Below are 6811 nucleotides of genomic sequence, written 5' to 3'. Positions count from 1 at the left end.
CTCCTCATCCCCTTTTCTCTCCCTCTTCCGTGTCCTCTGTTCTAACACAGCGTATAAAACATCTGCTGCTGACACAAATTGTGAATTAAATTAAATTGATGTGCCGCGCATCTCTGTTTATGAGTTGGATGTGTGTGTGTTCCGTTGCCTCTCTCTCTCTCTCTCTCTCTCTCTCTATCTCTCTCACTCTCTCCGGCCTCATCAAGGATTTATGACTGCAAAGTGTACCTGGAAACCACAGCGAGGAAAGATGATGCAGTGATGAATGAGACAATGCACTGCTGGACAAAGTACTCAAGTACCCACTACCCGGAACTTGAGTCAAAGTATTGAGTCGAATATTACTTTACTACAAGTGAAGGTTGCTGTAGTACTTGCTATTCAAGTATATAAAAAAAAGAAAAGTACTCCACCGAAGTACAGAATCAGATACTAAACAAATTACTTTGTTGTCCAGCACTGGTGTTAGATTGCGCTGCAGATGGCTTTGACAAGGCTTTGTGGGCATGAGGTCTACTCAGCCCTTTTCCAAGCACATAGAATAAAGTCAATCATTTAATAATGGAAAACCCTAACAGAATACGTTTTCTAGGGGAGAAAAGCGTTCATCAAACAATAATGAAAAATAATTCATGGAACTTCTGCTTTAGTACGTGGCCCATGTGTGTGCAATTTCTTTTTCTTTTTCGTTTTTCTCGCTGTGACAATTCTCATGCCAGATCCCTGAACAGTATTTTTGCCAACGTCGGTGCGGATCGGAGAAAAGTCAGAATGTTTGTCCACCATTGGTCCACCATCCCCCCAACTTCTAGGCAATTTTAGTGTAGGATCAAATATTGTCAAACTTCCTGCACAGTGCTTGCTGGTGACAAATGCAACGATAGTGGAGAAATGGGACAAAAAGCACTGCTCTGTGGGGGCGTGGTAGCCTTGTGTTGCCAGACTCATAGCGAGGACTCACTGACGCTTCCTCCCCGCATGGGAATATTCATAACGACGTCACTTTCATGGAAGCGCAACTTTTTTCAGTGGCGAAATTTTAGTGGCCGTCAGCGAGATAAGTACATGCTACATGACGACAAAAGTCTTCTCTTGCATTTCTGCGAGGACATTTTACGTAATTTGTCTCTTGGTGTCTCTTATCTACAGTATAACTCATTCTGTCAATACTGTCGTCTTGTCTTTTTAGCTACCGTATGTTAACTCATTCTAGACGGGAACCCCTTTTGGTGTTTTAAGCATTGCGTTATATTTTAGCTATTGAAAAATAGCAGATCTACAAGCTTGTAGGTCTGCTATTTTAGAATTTGTGGTGCAAATCTTTGAATATACATTCTTTCACAGCAAACGTTTTTTAACTCAAATCTTTGCTCCTGGGGGGTCCCTGGAACAACATATTTTCAGATGGGGGTCAGCGGCCAATTACATTTATCATTTTTGAGGGTCCTTGACATGAAAATGTTGTGAGAACGACTGACATAGAAAACTGTCACAATTCAGAAGACATTTGTAGAATCGTCCTCGGGTCTAAATGTGTTAAAAGTAGCCTATAATGCTAAACTGCCTGGAAACACACACCTGGACCAATGACATGCTGCCAGGGCCATGTGTTAATTCACCCTGTGTCGTTCCCCTCAAATAGCTCTGCAAAAATATTTGTATCCCCGTCTCCATCTGTTTATCATCTACGTATCCATTCGTTTTCCATGGTGGCTCTAAAACACGCACAAACGCATGCACGCGTGCACGCACACACACCAAAGAGCCAGAGAGTCCTCATTCCACCAGTTAGGATAATGTTGTGTGTGTGTGTGTGGTGTCTGTCCTTGTTTAGGGCTTTCTGTGGCGTCAGATTTGTTTGGCTATAGCACTGAGGAGTGTGTGAATACGTGCACTCAGGTGGTGAAATGGAGTTAGCTGGTTTCTGCCCCACAGCGACGATATATTACTTTGTGCTGGTTATCTGGTTCTGAGAGTTATACTGCTCATTGGGTCTTATGCAAAACTAAAGAAGTCTCCTGAGAGGTAGTATAGGTGAGTCTGAAGTTACAGTCAAGGAAGAAATTACTTACCGTACTTAAATATTAGAGTATGTCACTGAAAGGCGATGCAAAGATACAGTCTACCATTCAATGTCAATGTAAGCCAGTGACATGGCGATGCAAAGATACAGTCTACCATTCAATGTCAATGGAAGCCAGTGACATGGCGATGCAAAGATAGTCTACCATTCAATGTCAATGGAAGCCAGCGACATGGCGATGCAAAGATGCAATGATGCATATAGCTGCTCCACACTTTGCGTCTTTGCGTCCCTGATGAGACCCCTAAGATAGAAGCTGCAGACCTCTCAAAATGAATTAGTTATGTTGATCCTGAAACGCCATCGTAGAACACATCCTCTCTCAGCTCATTTGATTAGCCTCGAATGGCTCTGAGTGGAGGAGACTATCACATATTGAATGTCTCTGCGTGGAGGAGACTATCACATATTGAATGTCTCTGCGTGGAGGAGACTATCACATATTGAATGTCTCTGCGTGGAGGAGACTATCACATTGAATGTCTCTGCGTGGAGGAGACTATCACATATCGTGCGGTGCCCACATGCTAGTGTTTGCAATTACCTTCATAATGTTAGAGATATATGTACACATTGGACTGCACCAGAGGAAGCTCAATATAATTTGTACCATGCAAATTCCAACTTTTCTTGCACAGTGTCGTCACTTCCAATGTCACTTGTTTATCCTATATGCTGTTCTCTCTCCTGATTGGATCAAATCGCTATCCTGTTCTCTCTCCTGACTGGATCAAATCGCTATCCCGACCTGAAAATACATTTTCTGTCTAATAAATAGCTGGAGAGACATAGAGAGCCCTGTTACTGAACAAACGCTCCCATGCTAAAGAGTCTATAGCAACGATTACTATCAGAATATAGAGCTATTTAACACTTGTTTTAACACAACTATATCACTTACCGTACAATTAAAACCGGGCTGAATAGCAGCTGGCCTTATTTATTAGAAGCATTAGCTTTTATAAACCTTTCACTGAAACCTTCCACTGACCATGATGTCGTTGGTGTGTGCTGGGAGAGTCCTCCTAGGTTTTATAAACCATGATGTCGTTGGTGTGTGCTGGGAGAGTCCTCCTAGGTTTTATAAACCATGATGTCGTTGGTGTGTGCTGGGAGAGTCCTCCTAGGTTTTATAAACCTTTCTCGCAGGTGCATGTCAGCCATCAGTGACGTTAAGAATCCACAAACGGAATCCACAGATGACTATGGCTTGTCACAAATTATATTGGGCTGGTGACAGAGTATAGGCCATGACACACACACACACACACACACACACACACACACACACACACACACACACACAGGCTTTTAATGTAGCCTCATCCACTGCTTTTGTCCTTGAATGTGAAATGTGCGTGTACCAATTCTTTAATTTCTTTCTATCCTTCCATAACAACGCCCTTCTCCCTCCCTCCCTCCCTCCCAGAGAACCCTGTCAGAGCATTCGGGAGTCTCCAGCTCCTCTCCCGCTCCTCTGGTGCTGGGAGGAGTTTCTCCTCGTCGGGACGTGGAGGAGCGCCCCGGCTCCCTCTCCGAGGCCCTCTCCCCCATCACCTCCTCCCTGGTCTCCCAGCTGGAGGTGCGGATCAAGGAGCTGAAGGTCTGGCTGAGGGACACGGAGGTGCTGATCTTCAACTCGTGTCTGAGGCAGGAGGCAGCGTCCGCTCAGCTGCAGAGCTTTAAGGTGAGGCCCGTAGCCCCTGCTTCAACTCACGATGTCACATAAAGATCACCACTTTAAACTCTATGCTTCACTATGTCACACCCTAAAGATCACCACTTTAAACTCTATGCTTCAACTCACGATGTCACACCCTAAAGATCACCACTTTAAACTCTATGCTTCAACTCACTATGTCACACCCTAAAGATCACCACTTTAAACTCTATACTTCACTATGTCACACCCTAAAGATCACCACTTTAAACTTCTTCTCCTCCAGTCTCTGTGTGTGCTATAAGTAGTCCTTCTCCTCCTGTCTCTGTGTGCTGCTAAGTAGAGTCATACATTGTGTTAAGTCATTAAGACCTGGCACGAATGTCTGTGTCACCTTATAGTGTTTAACCACATTTTAGCTGTTGAAAAATAGCAGATCTACAAGCTCGTAGCGCGGCACTCGATTTGCACACATGAACATAATTGTGCAAATCTTTGAATATATATAGTATTTTACAGCGAATGTTTTTAACTCAAATCTTTGCTTCTGGGGGTCACTGGAACGAAATATTTTGAGATGGGGTTCTGCGGCCAAATACTTACATACATACATTTTGGGGGTCCTTGACATGAAAAAGTTTGAGAACCACTGACAAAGAAACATATTTCTTTCAGAAAACTGTTAGGATTTAGAAGTATAATGGAGTCCTAATGGGTTAACGAGGCCGTGCGGTGCACACACGCAGCGGGGCTGTGAAGGCAGATAGATGGAGGGAGGAAGCAGCGGTTAGCCCCGGCAACCCCCATGGATGCTAACAGGAAATTAATCAGGGCTAGCATCACACTGGGAACAACAGCTAGTATTAGCGTTAGCGCTGAATAGCTTAGCTCGGGAGCACGGAGCGAGTGACTTCAAATAACAGTATACGGTATAAGGTGTGTGGGTGGTAATAATAATAATAATCATACGTTTTATGCACACCTCAGCGTGCATTTTCACGCACTGATACAAGCGTTCGTTTGGATATATACACACATGCGCACACAAGTGTGCTCACACACACGCACACGAGCGCACACACACCCACAGTGTGTGGTGAAACTGTGCAGAAACAACACAGATATCGTCACTATCGGACAGAAACCTTGCATCTCCAATATTTCAACTGTAAATGTTGTTTTTTTCCGTCCTTCCGTCACTTGGCGTCCTACTTCGTCGTATACAGAGTGCCAAGCAAAAATAGCACCGATGCACAGATGGTGACACGGCGCGTTCAGAGAGCTTGTATATCTGTTATTTTCCGTTCCATTTACTGAAGAGCACCTTACGAGGTTTTCAGTGACAATATAAAGCCTAATAGTGGGAGCCATTTTTTACTGCTGATCTGTCGTCTGTCTCTCAGCGGGAAGCCATTGATTTCTGGCAGATTGTCCCTGACGCCCCAAAAAATCAACAAAAACACAACAAAAACCGAAGATTAGAAATATTGATATAGGTGTCATTTGTATGGAGAGAGGCAGGTCGTAGCATTTAATGGGAAAAAGTCTGTCTAAAGTCCATTCTAGGTATCATATTTGTCTGGATGTTTTTACGCGCGCGTGCATGTATGTGTGTGTGTGTGCGTTTGCGTGTGCACGCAGCGAGGGGTTCGATATCGGTGCATGGGGTTCATTCCTGTATGGTTTTATGAGAAAACAGCGGGTGACAGCCTGGGTCACTCACTGTGACACGCACACATGCATGCACACACACACACACACACACACACACACACAAAGATGAGATGCAGGTATGAATGAATGGGCGAATGCACAAGGCACACAATGCATGTATAGGTGAATGATGTAGGGTGAAACACACACCCTCTCTCTATCTCTCTCTCCCTCTCTGTCTCCATCTCTCTCCATCCCTCCATCTCTACCCCTCTCTCCTTCTCTCCATCCCTATCTCTCTCTCCATCCCTCCCTCTCTCTTCCTCTCTCTCTCTCTCTCTCTCTCTCTCTCCATCCCTCCCTCTCTCTTCCTCTCTCTCTCTCTCTCTCTCCATCCCTCCCTCTCTCTTCCCCTCTTTCTCTCCCTTCCTCCATCCCTCCCTCTCTCTCCATCCCTCCTTCTCTCTCCCTCTCTCCATCCCTCCATCCCTCCCTCCCTCTCTCCAGACGGTCAGTAACTGGGTTTAATTTAATTAGTGGTCATTTAAGATAGTCTGTTCCCCAGACATGCCTCTAGGGGGCAGGGTGCTGAAATGGGACTGTATTGTTGTTGGACTCGCTCAGGGGGCTTTATACACCAGCACTTAATGGACTGGGCCGTGCACGCACGCATGCACAGGTACAAGCACACGCGCACACACGCATGGACGAACGCACACATGCACGCACATACGAATGCACGTACACTCACAAAGCACATGTTCACACACAGCTATACACACGTAAACTCGCAATTAATCAGCCATACTAAAACACGTGAAACACCTGCAAACTGGACACAACTTGCACACACACACACACACACACACACACACACACACACACACACAGAGATAGAGACTTGCGGCTCTTTCTGTGAGGTTAAATGTTAGTTATCAGTGAGGAAACATGCGTCCAGATAGTATGAGACATGTTAGCCTGGAGACAGACCTCCAGCCAGCTGATAACATGTGTAGCAGACTCTGTCTATACTCACACACATTATAGACCTGCTCACTGCCTCATGGAACACAGCTGATAACATGTAGCAGACTCTGTCTATACTCACACACACATTATAGACCTGCTCACTGCCTCATGGAACACAGCAGCTCAGAGAGCTTTTTTTTTCAAAATGTTTCGAAAATATTTTTCAAATATATCTTAGGCAAAAATGGACTTAAGTGATTTCAACTATTCCTCATTTTTGCTAGGGGAGCCCCTGGCACCCCCCGAAGGACCCCCTGGGGGTCCGAGGACCCCATAGTATACGGACACTCTAGTCTAGACCGATAGAACACATTGAATAAGGAACATAGCCATCTACATTCTGACAACGTGTCACAGTGGTATAAATTAAGCAGTTGAAATTAGAC

This window comes from Protomyctophum bolini (genome assembly GCF_963924005.1).
Source record: "Protomyctophum bolini genome assembly, chromosome: 15".
In the NCBI taxonomy this organism is placed as follows: domain Eukaryota; kingdom Metazoa; phylum Chordata; class Actinopteri; order Myctophiformes; family Myctophidae; genus Protomyctophum; species Protomyctophum bolini.
The sequence above is the reverse complement of the archived record's forward strand: the minus strand, read 5'-3'. Positions refer to the sequence as shown.